Genomic DNA, 11623 nt, shown 5'->3' with positions numbered 1-11623 from the left:
GGGAGAGGAATAGAGCTCCTCCAGCCCCCAGGAGGGCACAGAACATGCCCCTTCAAAAGCACTGAAATTTAAATTCCTGTGCACACCCCTGAACCTAATCTGAAATTATGACTAAAACGTGGGTACCGGACAAATTTGGAGAGTGGATAAACCTGTTTCTCACAGACAAAGGACAAGATTACGCTTCTAGACAGTGTCATCACAGTTGTTGAGCAATCACCTGTCAAAAGGCCATTCTTTGGCAAAGAAGGAGGGCAAAACCAGATTGATCTACATTTTAGTAAACAGCAGCATGGACCCTCTTTCACTACGAGACTCCATGACTCCAACCTCACAGCAGGAATTTAACTTTATCTAGGGGTAACCCTCAAGAAAATGCACTTTAAAGGGGACTGGATTATACAAGTTTGGGGCAACCCCCTCTCCCTACAAGATAGCTCTCCCTATCTCTCTCTCTTTCACCTAAGACGACAAAAGAAACAGCCATTTATTTGACTATCCTCACCTGAGATTTGGTCAACCCTGTTGCTGGGAGCATGTGGTGACTCTTATCTTGAACCAAGTCTAGTTTGTTAAGTTTTATCACTAGGAAGCATTTCATATTTATTTCTCTTTTAACCATTTCTGACCTTATTGCCTTGTACTTACTTAAAATCTCTCTCATATTTAAATAAACCTGTATTATTCGTTAATCAAATCCAGTGTTGCATGCCCAACGAATTGTTTGGGTAACTCCATTTAAAGTAGCAAACTGTTCGACATTGTTCTCTCACAGGAGCAACAGACCTAAAACATCTGAACTGTCCAGGAAAGGGCTGGACAGTGCAGAACACACATTTTGGGGGGAAAATTTGGGACTGGCAGCGACATACCAAGGGGGCGGCAGCAGGGGGTCAGGCCCCCAGGCACCAGCCTGCAAGGGGGCACCAGGCCAGCCCTTCATGACGCACAGGAAGTGCAAGAGGCTCTGCGCCCCTCAGAGCCTCCTGTGCTCCTTGCCCTCTGTGAAGGGCTGGCCCGGAGCGCACTTACCCGCCACTGCAGCCCCACAGCTCAGCACTGGCTCAGATGGGGGCGGCCTCACCCCCTCACCTGGGGGGGGCCCGGGAAGGCCCTTCATGATGCACAGGGGTGGCACAGAAGCAGAAGTGGGAGCAGCCGCCCCTCATCCCCTTCTGCGTGCCAGAGACCTTCGGTACGCCATTGGGGGTATGTTGGGGTCACCCTGCAAGTGGTAACCAAAGCTGGTGGAAGCCTGAGAGCGACGGGAGCATGCTGGCAGATTGCAGCTGTACACACACACTCTGGATGTGATCTGCAAGCTGTGTGGCTGTATGTGAGCAGCCCAGGTCGGGCACTACAGCAGCCAAGCATTGTGAATCACTCCAGGTTGCAGGGCAGGTGGTGACACAACCCCTCACTGGTCAGGATTGCATCCTGGAATGTGACAACACCACTCCTATGAGGGTGCTAAATGTTGTTATCCCCATGTTGCAGGCTGGAGAATTAAGGAAGACTTTGGGCTTGATCCTGCAAGGTGCTGAGTACCCCCAAGAGGTGCTGAGCAACCTCCACTCTCACTGGATGAAGCTTTGCCTCTCGATTGATTTCAACGGGAGCTGAGGGCATTCAATACCCTGCAGGATCAGACCAAAGTTGCTATGACTCACATTTTCTTATCCTGGCCATCTCAGTTTTAGGGGGCTCAGCTTTAGACACCGATGGCCTCATGTGCAGAGGTGCTGCCTTTGCCAGATCATGCAGGTGCGGGTGCTCAGCATTGCTGACAAATGACTCACTCAATGCGGTTTGGTAAATTAGTGGCAGAACCAGGATTAGTACTCAGCAGCAGCCGGCTCTGCTCACAGCACCCCTCCTTGTCAAAGCATGGTACAGAGCTTACTAACGGGGAAGAAAAGGGATCCCTTTTGCCTCAACAGAACCAGTCATTGCATGAGCTGCACAGTTCAGGAGAAAGGCTGCCGCAAATTCCTTAGCTTGTGCAAAATTAGCAATTTCAAATGACATGCTTCAGTCACACGCTGGCATTGTGCAAGAGAGGCTTGGACTTTCAACACAAAGGGCGGCTTGGGAAACCCAGTCAGCCAATGTATGCATATGCATGAGTGAAAAGGGCAGGAGAGGGTTCCTGTGTGACTGGAGCAGGGCCCAAGCATAATTTTTTCAGGCCCAGTACAAACTTGTAACATGAGCCCCCTCCCACACACACATACCCATGGAGATTGCAGCCTGGGCCAGGCCCCCCCCTGCAGGGCCTCCGGGCCCCAGTAAAATGTACCCTCCCCCCAGTGGGGGCCCTGGACTGGAGCAAGCAGAGGCTGGAAGCCAAAAGAAAGACTGTACACACAGTCAGCTGTTAACATCATCCAGACAGGGCCAGTTTAAAATCAAAATCCCGGCTGGCCTGGGGAGGTACTTTGCCAATAGCAGTAGTCACAACTAAATGACTACATCAAGCAATGTGGGACCCTGTTTAAGGCATCATCTAGACTGGCTGCAACAGAGTCCAGGGATCTGGCCACAATACAGTTGTCCCCTAACCCAGTGACAACATGGTTAAAGGCTATAGTGTAGACCGTACCTAACTGTGTCTCTGTAACTGGGTTGTAGTGCAGAGGGGGACTAAAAGTTATCCTGAAATCCTGCTTCTACAAGACATAAGAGGCCATGGGACTGTGAGGGGCATCATTCTGGCAGCCTATGCAGTGGGGTGGGACAGTTGCATGCACTTTGCATGCTGTGCAACTAAGTTTGGCAAGCTCCATCCATGATGGCACATAGAGGGGGGTTGTGATAGGCAGGGACATCATCAGCTGATCTGCAACTAGGTAGAGGTGTGTGACTTTCCCAGGGACACCATCATCTGCAGACTGTGCACAGCAGAATGCTCTCCCCCTACGGTAGGTAGCTGAGATATAAGCAGGGAAATGTTGCCACACACGTTTCACCATGAGAATGATTATTAACCAGTGAGTTATTAGTTTTTAAATGATACCTCCCCAGGCATACTTTGTATAGAGATTATTACTATAGAATGTAGGATGTGAATACCGAGGTGTACTCGGTCATAGCTGTGAGTTTATATTCGTTCATGTTTGTCAAATGCTTTGGCGATTAATAGTGATAAATATGTCTGAACGTGTCCAGCCGCGTTCATTAGGTTATGCTAGATCTGTTCACCCCACATAGCTCATAACTTCATCGGACACCCTCCCAACCTCTGTTTTGACATACACTAAATACCGCTGAACAAAGTGGAGCGCTAACAGCATTTGCTTTCTAATGCGGAAGAACTTTTGCAGATAGGCACCATCAGACATTTTTCTTTGATAAAGTGTCCGCATATCACAGCAGGACCCCCGCAGTTGTTTTCCTCTCACAACTTGCCATTCAGACATGTTTATCCCCCACCTTCGCACCAGTTCTCATGTGTGCCCCGCAATCCTTTGCTTCTAAAGCTTTAGAGGAGATCTGATGTAATTGTTGGCGTCATGAGGGGGATCGGTGTTAAGAAATTAGGCAAACTGGCATCAGTAGTAACAAAGAGCAGAAAGAAGCTCACAGCCCTTCTAGACAGCTCATAGCAATGCCACTGGGCTCCATGAGCCACAGCCTGATAAATACAGCTCTTCATTATTCAGAGCTAACTGCAGCATTTTATATCAGCCCTGATTCTCATCCTGATTTGGAGACACCTGTTGGGAATATGACGGGCTGTTGGGAATATGACGGTATGTCAGAGATCATTCCTTTCACTTTAAATTCTCCTTCACAGGTTTCCTTGGTACCCTCATCCTTTTTCTGCCAGTGCCAAGTGATTGGTTACCTTCTTGAGCATCTCCTCCCATAGAAGGGATCATCACACATTCTCTTTTTGACTAGTTTTCAATGTGTCTATTTCTGCAACGACTTGTACCTCAAATTTTGTTTGACATCACCACTGGCTGGGTTGAACTAGGAATAAGGGGGCCAGGAGGCTGTGTGAGAGAGAACCCATTTACACATCAAATAATTTCAGAAGCTAGCAACATGTCAAGAGAAAACAGAAGGTGAAAGAGCTTTCGCTTTAAGTCTGACACGTTTGAAGTTTTCCCCAGAAGGGAAGGTCCTGCAGAGTTCAGGTGTATAGAGGCAAAAAATGAGTAGGCAAGGAAGCTCAGAGGACCCCAGTTCTACATAAACAAGAGCACTGCGGTGTGCCCAAGGTGCTCCAGCCTACTAGCAGGAATGAGGCAAGAGAAGAGAATGTGTCGCATCACTGGCTTTATGCAGCTCAATCTCACATATGCTCAGGTTGCTGCAGATATGCCCTTTCTCCACCTAGATAATGCCCATTTTTACCTTGCACTTCTGAGAGGGAGTGGGGCCAGATTTGTAAAGGTATTTAGGCAACAAACTCCCAATGAGCATTGAGCATCTAAATACCTTTACAAATGGCCCTGGGAGCTCAAGGGGCTGGAGGCTTACTTCTGATCCAGGCGTGCTTACCCTGCCTTTGTGCTGGAGTGCCACAATCCTGCACACTCCACTGTGCATCAGCCAAGGACTTACAGAATCAAAAGGTCTCATACCAAGCAGCGTAAGAGCCAGCTATAACTTCACAAGGCTGAGAAAGCTGCAGTTTGGCTTTCAGTCTGTTGTGATGGCATCCTTCCATTTCAGCCCTCCAGCACTCTCCAACACAGGGTGGAGCCTGATGTGTCTAATGTACAAAACAAGCAAAAAGTCTGTTTAAAAAATCTGCCTTGTCCTTGGCCTCTGCTGCTGGGGACTCTGGGTTCTCTCCCCTGAGAATGGCACAGTAACTTCGAGGGACAGCTACCTGTATAGTAATGCTGCGCTGCCACCCAGGACCTGGCTGCAATGCTGCCAACTCCTATGATCTCTTTGCAAGTCCCGTGATTTTGCAGCATTTTTTTCCTTCATGTGATCTCACAGGAAGTTTCCGACAGGTCTGCATTTTTGGCTCACCTACAGGCATGTTTCAGTGGCCACTGCCCTAGATGCAGCTGTGGGTGGCCTGAGCTGTAGGCACTGGACTTCCTGCAGCGGTTTCCCTCCACTGAGCTGTCCTGTGCACAGCCAAGAAGCAGCAACCTCTATGATATGGCCCCTTGCTTCCTACCTTGACTCTCCTGCATAATGCTGCATTGGGAAAGTGAAGGCTGTGAGAGGCAAAGGTGAGCAATGGGGTCCTTGCTGAACAGAGCAGACAGCTGCCTGCAGCAGCTGGAAATAGTTCTGGATTATGCCCTGTTAGGGGCATATAAAGTTAAGTGTAAAAACTTACATAACACCAACTCTCCTTGCAATAGTATGAAGAAAACCAGGCCCCTTGCAAGGGGAATGCAGCCAGAACTTCACAAATTCAAACACTGAGGGCCTGGTTCTCCTCCCAGGTTCAGCAAAACCGGGCCCTTCCTCCACCATGCACTCTTCCTCCTCCCATGGGTGCTTCTGCAGGAAATGGGGTGGTGGGTAAACCACTTGATGAGGCTGCTTCCTACGTCACAAAGGAGCAATAAAAGACAAAAGATCTTTGTTTTGCAATCAGTTTCTCTATCGATTTGAACATTAATGCATTTTTAATAATACCTAGATTCAATTTACCAGTCACTGAGTGAATTCAGCTGCCTCAGTCACGATCCACTCCTTCCTAGAAGCTTTTCATGCCTTGCTTTACTCCTACACACTTTTGCAGAGTGGTTCCTATGGCAATGCTGGTATTTGTCCTTTGCTGTGCACCTCCCATTATCATGTTTATCTCCATGTCACCTGTGTTTAAGTGCAGTTTCTAGGGGTATCAACAGCCAGGTCAGTTTGGAAAACTCAGCTAAAACCCATTAGTATTTTTGGGGAGCAAACCTGGCTTGTTTGTGCTTGATTAATCTGTTGCTGTATGGCCCCACATAAGGGAGATTCCTCCTAAGCTCTTTCTGTTGCCAGCTGCCCTATTTGTTCTCCTTACCCTGATCAATTAAAGTTGTAACTGCATCACAGCTTCAATTTGTCATCTCAGTCTCATCATGACTGACCCTGCCTACAAGCTGTTTATGCTCAGCTTTTGGAGAGTCTTTGCAGGCCTGTTCTAATCAGATCAAATGTTTCATCACCTTTTCATTCACTAGTGCTGAACATCTTGCCCTCAGACAGGACATTTTTCTTGAAAAGCCAGAATACTCTTTTATTATTATTATTATTATTATTTGTACAGAATTCTATTTTGAATATAGGATTAACTTTGGTTACTTTCCCATCCCCAAGTCTGCCATGAATGTTATTCTAAATATTTGTGTAGTTCTGCATCAGTGTAGTAACACTGACCACTAACTTTACTTGTCCTGAAAATGTTCTCTGTTGTGTCATAGCAAACACCAACATAGCATGCTATAGTTAAAGTTGAACTCCGGCTTCCATTCTACTCCTACTTTTTGGATTGCTTCTAATTTTCTCAAATTTCTTTTGGGGCTGACATTTTCCGTGTTTGGTCTCCTCTACAGATACACTTTTTGGGGAACTCTGAGGAAAATCAGATAAATAGTTTTTGAACCATTCCAGTGTGATAAACACTTTCCCCATATGTTTCACTAAGAAATTGAACACCCAACCAACTAAAATGAGTGAAGTTAAAACCTTCAGACTAGTTTTGGTTTATAGATCCCATTAGTGCTTGATGAAAATCAGTTCAGTAGTTTTAACGTTACAAACATTTTAGATGGTAAGCTCTTTGAGGACAGGAGCGATCATTTATTATATATTTGTAGCATTCCTATCACAATAGGGGCTCTAACTGGTTTCAGCCTTTAGACACTACCTCAATATAAATGTTTAACAATAATCATTTAAAATCAGGTCTAACTGTTAGAGGAGAATCAAGATGTAGATCCTTCATGCACCTTCACCCTCTCCTATGAGGGCCTCTTCAGGAAGTGTGCATTAGACCATTCCAAATTTTTCTTTATTTTAAAATCACTTTTCAAGCAAAGCAGGTAAAAAATTTTAGTGAAGAAATTTACCTAACCAAAACATGGTTTAATCAAAACTGAAATTTTTCTAGGGGAAATGTCAGTTCTGATGAAAAATGTTGATTTTTCCCCACGAGAAGTATTGAAATTAACATTTTCATTTTGAATGTCATTTGTTGTGGCTTCTTGGTTTAAAAAAAAAAAAAGAACCTCCAACTAAACATAATATTGTATGACAATACCAGTTCAAAACTGGTTTTAATTTAAAATTCCTTGCAGGAAAAAAATTGGCTTTCTAACTCATTCTAATTCTAAGTACACATTTGTTAAGGCTGTTCTACATTGTAGCTGAAGCGATCAGATTTGTATGGTCTTCAGGCTGAATAGGTCCCTATTCATCAAGGAACTTACATCAGGTCTGTTAAGGATGCCTTCATGTGATCTGCTGGGGGTGATAATAATTCTTATAAACTCTATATTATAAATTCTATAATTCTTATAAACTCAGTAGGAGAGAGAACCCCAGAGTAGAGAACTTTCAGCAGAATCCTGCTTGTTAGAAGAACTTGAAAGTGCTGCAAATGAAAATCAGTAGGTCCTGATCAAGCAATTGACAAACATGGCTGATAAAGCCAGAGTAAGCTACCCAAGCCAAATAACCCTAGATTTCACTTTCTCTCATTAGAACGCTCACTTACAAAAATTAAAACAAAAATAAACATTCTTCAATGCAAAGTTAAGGTTGAAATTCTGAGCTCTCAAGACATTCCAAAAATGAACCCCTTACCCTAACCTTAACATTGCATCAACACTATTTGTTTTAAATTTGCATTTAGTCCATGTCCACTCTGAACCACTGTGTTTACTTTCTCATGTTTTCTGATACATCCCATTGAATTTTAACTGCTTACGCTGGTAAAGTGCATCCATCTGCTGACAACAGCCGCAGGGCAAAATCCTGGTTTTACTAGTATGGGATATGCAGTGGGGTTGGAGCTGAGCAAGTGGTAGAGCAGAGGGTCCCTGTGACACCTCTACATCTCAAGGGGCTATGCTTTTTAGCACAACTTACTATTTTTTCAAAGAAGTATGTACTCATGCAGGGGCAGAAAGGCCATGTTCTCTGGCCATCTGGACTACACAAACTATATGAAAAAAACCCATACATACCAAATCTGAGAGTAGAGAAGTGAGGTAGCCTACTTGAGTTCACTTCTGACTAACTCCCTAAAACTCAGTTCTCTATACTGTTTGGAACAAAGAACAATCCTCTCATGCTTGATCTTATTTTGAATTAATAAGCCAATGACGTTTGTAATTAATTTATCACTGCTAGGACCACAATTAGCTCTTAATGCTTAGACATTAATCCATACATTAGTGTGTTGCTGAGACATTGATTATAGAACACACCTGCTACACCACATGTGTTCCTTGTCTGCTTTATCAATTACTACGTTTATCAATTACAGAGCATTTATGAGCATCTCTTTTCAATTACACCATTTTGTCCATTACAGCATACATCTCTAATAATAATCATCTCTTTATATAGGATGCATGTTCACAGAAAAGAGACAAAGAACATCAACTATTGATGGAAGTCTTCTTTTCATGGTATCTGGTTTACATCATTGATAAACTAAAGACATCTGTTCAATCATACACTATTTTATCAATTACAAAAGGTATCTATAACCAAGTCATTATGACAGAAATAATCTGTTAATTGCTGATAAACTAAAAGCATCCTTTGATAGATTATTATTTTATTGGTTACAGAAAGCACCTGCCCCATATCAGATACAAGTAGTTCCTTTCTGGACGTCTTCACATTTCCCTGAGGGTCAAGAGTTTAGAGTACAAAGGACACACAATCCATTGTTTAATAACACGCTACAGTCTAGCTAAAATTCAGCTTATTAATAACACACTAAGCTTAGCTAAAGTTCAGAGTACAAACAGAGTGGACAATAACATACAGGACTTACTAGCACAAAGATTTCATTTATCCACAACAAAACCTTCTTCAGAGTTTAGCTAGCACCTTTGGCTGACAGAAATGATTCTGGGATTTTTGGTCAATTAATCACGAGAATTTAATATAAAAGGAATAATGAAAGGTTAATAGTTGCTAACAGTTGCACAGTTTAGATCCAGCGTGTTACAGAGAATGCTATTATTTTTATCACCTTAGGGCCTAGGGACCAGTCCAAATCAGGGTCCCATTGTGCCGGCCACTGTGCAAACACAGAGTAGTATGAAATCCCTGTCCTGAAGCACTTGGAGTCTAAAAGACTTGACAGGGTGGGGAAAGGGAACACACAAGCAGAGCGAACACTATGATGGCAGTAAATATTTAGGTCACAATTTGTTGGGAGGTGTGGGTTAGTTAGGAGGGAATAAACTAAATGGAAAGACGAGAGGGGAGAAGGATGAAGGGGACAGGACAAGTGAGAGCAGGGAGGGGAAGAAAAGATGAGCTGCAGGTTTGGAGTAAAGCTGAGGTGAAGAGCAAAGCAGAGAGTAGGTGAGGGCTGGAGCAAACCTCCAGGTATGTCTACACACTAGCCAGGAGAAAGGTGTAATTCCTAGCACGGGCAGTCATATGTATGCTAGCTTTGCTCAAGCTAGTGCTGACGTGGCTGCAGCACCACAGGCAGCAGCTTGGACCAGTTACCTAAGTACAATCGTACTCAGCCCTCTGCGTACATACCTGGGCGGCTAGCCAGGGCTACTGCCTGTGCTGCTGTGGCCATAGGGCATGTGTGGCTGCCTGCACTGGGAATTACACCTCCTTGCTGCTGTGCAGATGTATTCCCAGTCAGCCCAGAACTGAGAAAATCAATGGGGCCTCGACAATAATAATAGTGTTACACATGGCTAGAGTGTTTCACACCTGTGTATATGAAAGGGTGGCCATGAGTCCCAGAACACTGCAGGTTCTCTGTTTTCAGGGACCCAGCCTAGTCAGTTTTGCAAAGTCTAGAGTTTGTCCTAGTTTGTGTAACCCCAAGCAAACGCAGGTCATCTAAAGGAGGCACCATTTGCAGGCTGGCTGAGTATATGTGTACCTCAAAGACCACCCATCGGCCCGTCAAAAGTTGGCAGCCTGCCTTCCCTCTGTGAGTCATTGTGGCAGCCCTCCTCAGCACACAGAACCAGAAACTCACTGATTCAGGACACTCCTGCAAAAGCAACATATGCTGTCACACATTGAGCGGGGAGTGGGCCAAGCCTGCGGTCTCCTGCACTACAGGGAAGCACAGGATTGTGCAGGTCACTGGGACATAGGAGGCATCGTGGAGATGCAGCAGAGAGCTTGCAGGAGTAAGAGCATGACAAAGCACAGGAGGGGGAGACAGGTGGTGCAGGCGGTTTGAGAGGTGACATGGCAAGCAGAAGTCACAGGTGTCATGACAATAAAGGCACTAAAGAACTATCAAGTCAGGGCATTGCTTTGTATTCCCAAATAACCCTTTTAATTCCTCTGGTTAGCCCAAAGAATAGGAACAGTGTATGTGCTGGGATGAGTCCTAGACAGAGATGTTATCAGCTGAACCTGGCCCTCCAAACACACACACTGTCTTTTACCTGAGTGAGAAAGGAGACAGATCATGATCTCTTGACAGAATTAAATCTGTGAGCAAGTCCTCCAGTCTGACCACAGAAAGATGTAACTAACCGCCGGCTTCTTATTGAGACCACAGTTTAAGTTTCAGCTCTTATGAAGTCCACCGGCTGTCATATTTACCCACTGTAATGCAAAAATCCTGTGACAAAAGAAACACAGAATCTAACACAACCTTCTTAATATGAAGTTCTCCATGGAGGTCTTGGAGTTTCAGTTAAATTCTGGGTGGCTCACCTGCAAATGCAAAACTAGTTAGGGTGAAATTGGGGAAATAGAATGGTCTGTTGGGTGGACTTGTTCTGGAGTCCTGCACTCTGCCACTGCCTCAACATGCTTAATCGTCAACAAGTCACTGAATCTTTCTGTGCCTCAGTTTCCCTAACTATAAAACAGGGATGATGCTGACCTACTGTATAATGGGCCTAAGGCAGTGCTTCATTTGTGCCATGGCTGAGCCCTGCCACCTCTAAGCTTGGAATTTCATAGCCCCAGCATCTCTGGGCTTGCTGCATCCATTATGAATGTAAAAAAATTGCTTGAGCCCCAGCACCTAATGGTTTGAGCCCCGGCACCTCTTTCATTACAAATTAAGCACTGGACTAAGGCCTTGTTTACATGGGTAAGACTTTTTGGCATGACTTAAGGTGTGAATTTGAACAGTTAGTTACGCCAGTGGGCCGTCTTGCTCCGGTATAACAGTAGCTTTTCTTGGTTTAGCTTACGTTGCTTGGGAAGGGACTAAGCGAAAGGTAAAAAAGCCACTCTTCTCCAGGAGTAAGAATGGTCCCACAGGGGGGCTATATGGATCTAACTATCCATGGGTAACTATACTGGTAGATCTTCCTGCTTAGCCAAGGCCTTTCTTACAGCATGGCTCTAGAGGGCTTTGTGCCCCCTGGCGAAGAGACGTGCGTGGTATACACACGGGTACCCCTGTTGGTCCCAGGCTACTGTTCCCGGCCCTTTACCTGGGTGTTACACCCGGCACCTACTATCCTGTGTA

At 44.9% G+C, this 11623-nt stretch overlaps 1 long non-coding RNA gene across 1 annotated transcript; it reads right to left on the bottom strand.

Moving 5' to 3' along the window:
* Positions 1-3270: 3270 nt before the first annotated feature.
* On the bottom strand, positions 3271-8230 carry LOC137154236 (uncharacterized). Its single transcript, XR_010920171.1, has 4 exons — positions 8157-8230; positions 5632-5815; positions 5312-5524; positions 3271-4723 (listed from the first exon to the last, which is right to left on the bottom strand). It is a non-coding gene; the product is annotated as an uncharacterized lncRNA (long non-coding RNA).
* Positions 8231-11623: the final 3393 nt, after the last annotated feature.

The sequence above is a fragment of the Emydura macquarii genome, unplaced genomic scaffold, assembly GCF_026122565.2.
Source record: "Emydura macquarii macquarii isolate MOO-44397 ecotype Brisbane River unplaced genomic scaffold, CSIRO-AGI_Emac_v2 contig_1253, whole genome shotgun sequence".
NCBI classification, from domain to species: Eukaryota; Metazoa; Chordata; order Testudines; family Chelidae; genus Emydura; species Emydura macquarii.
Note: the sequence above shows the minus strand (reverse complement) of the source record. Positions and strands in the feature narration are given on the sequence as shown.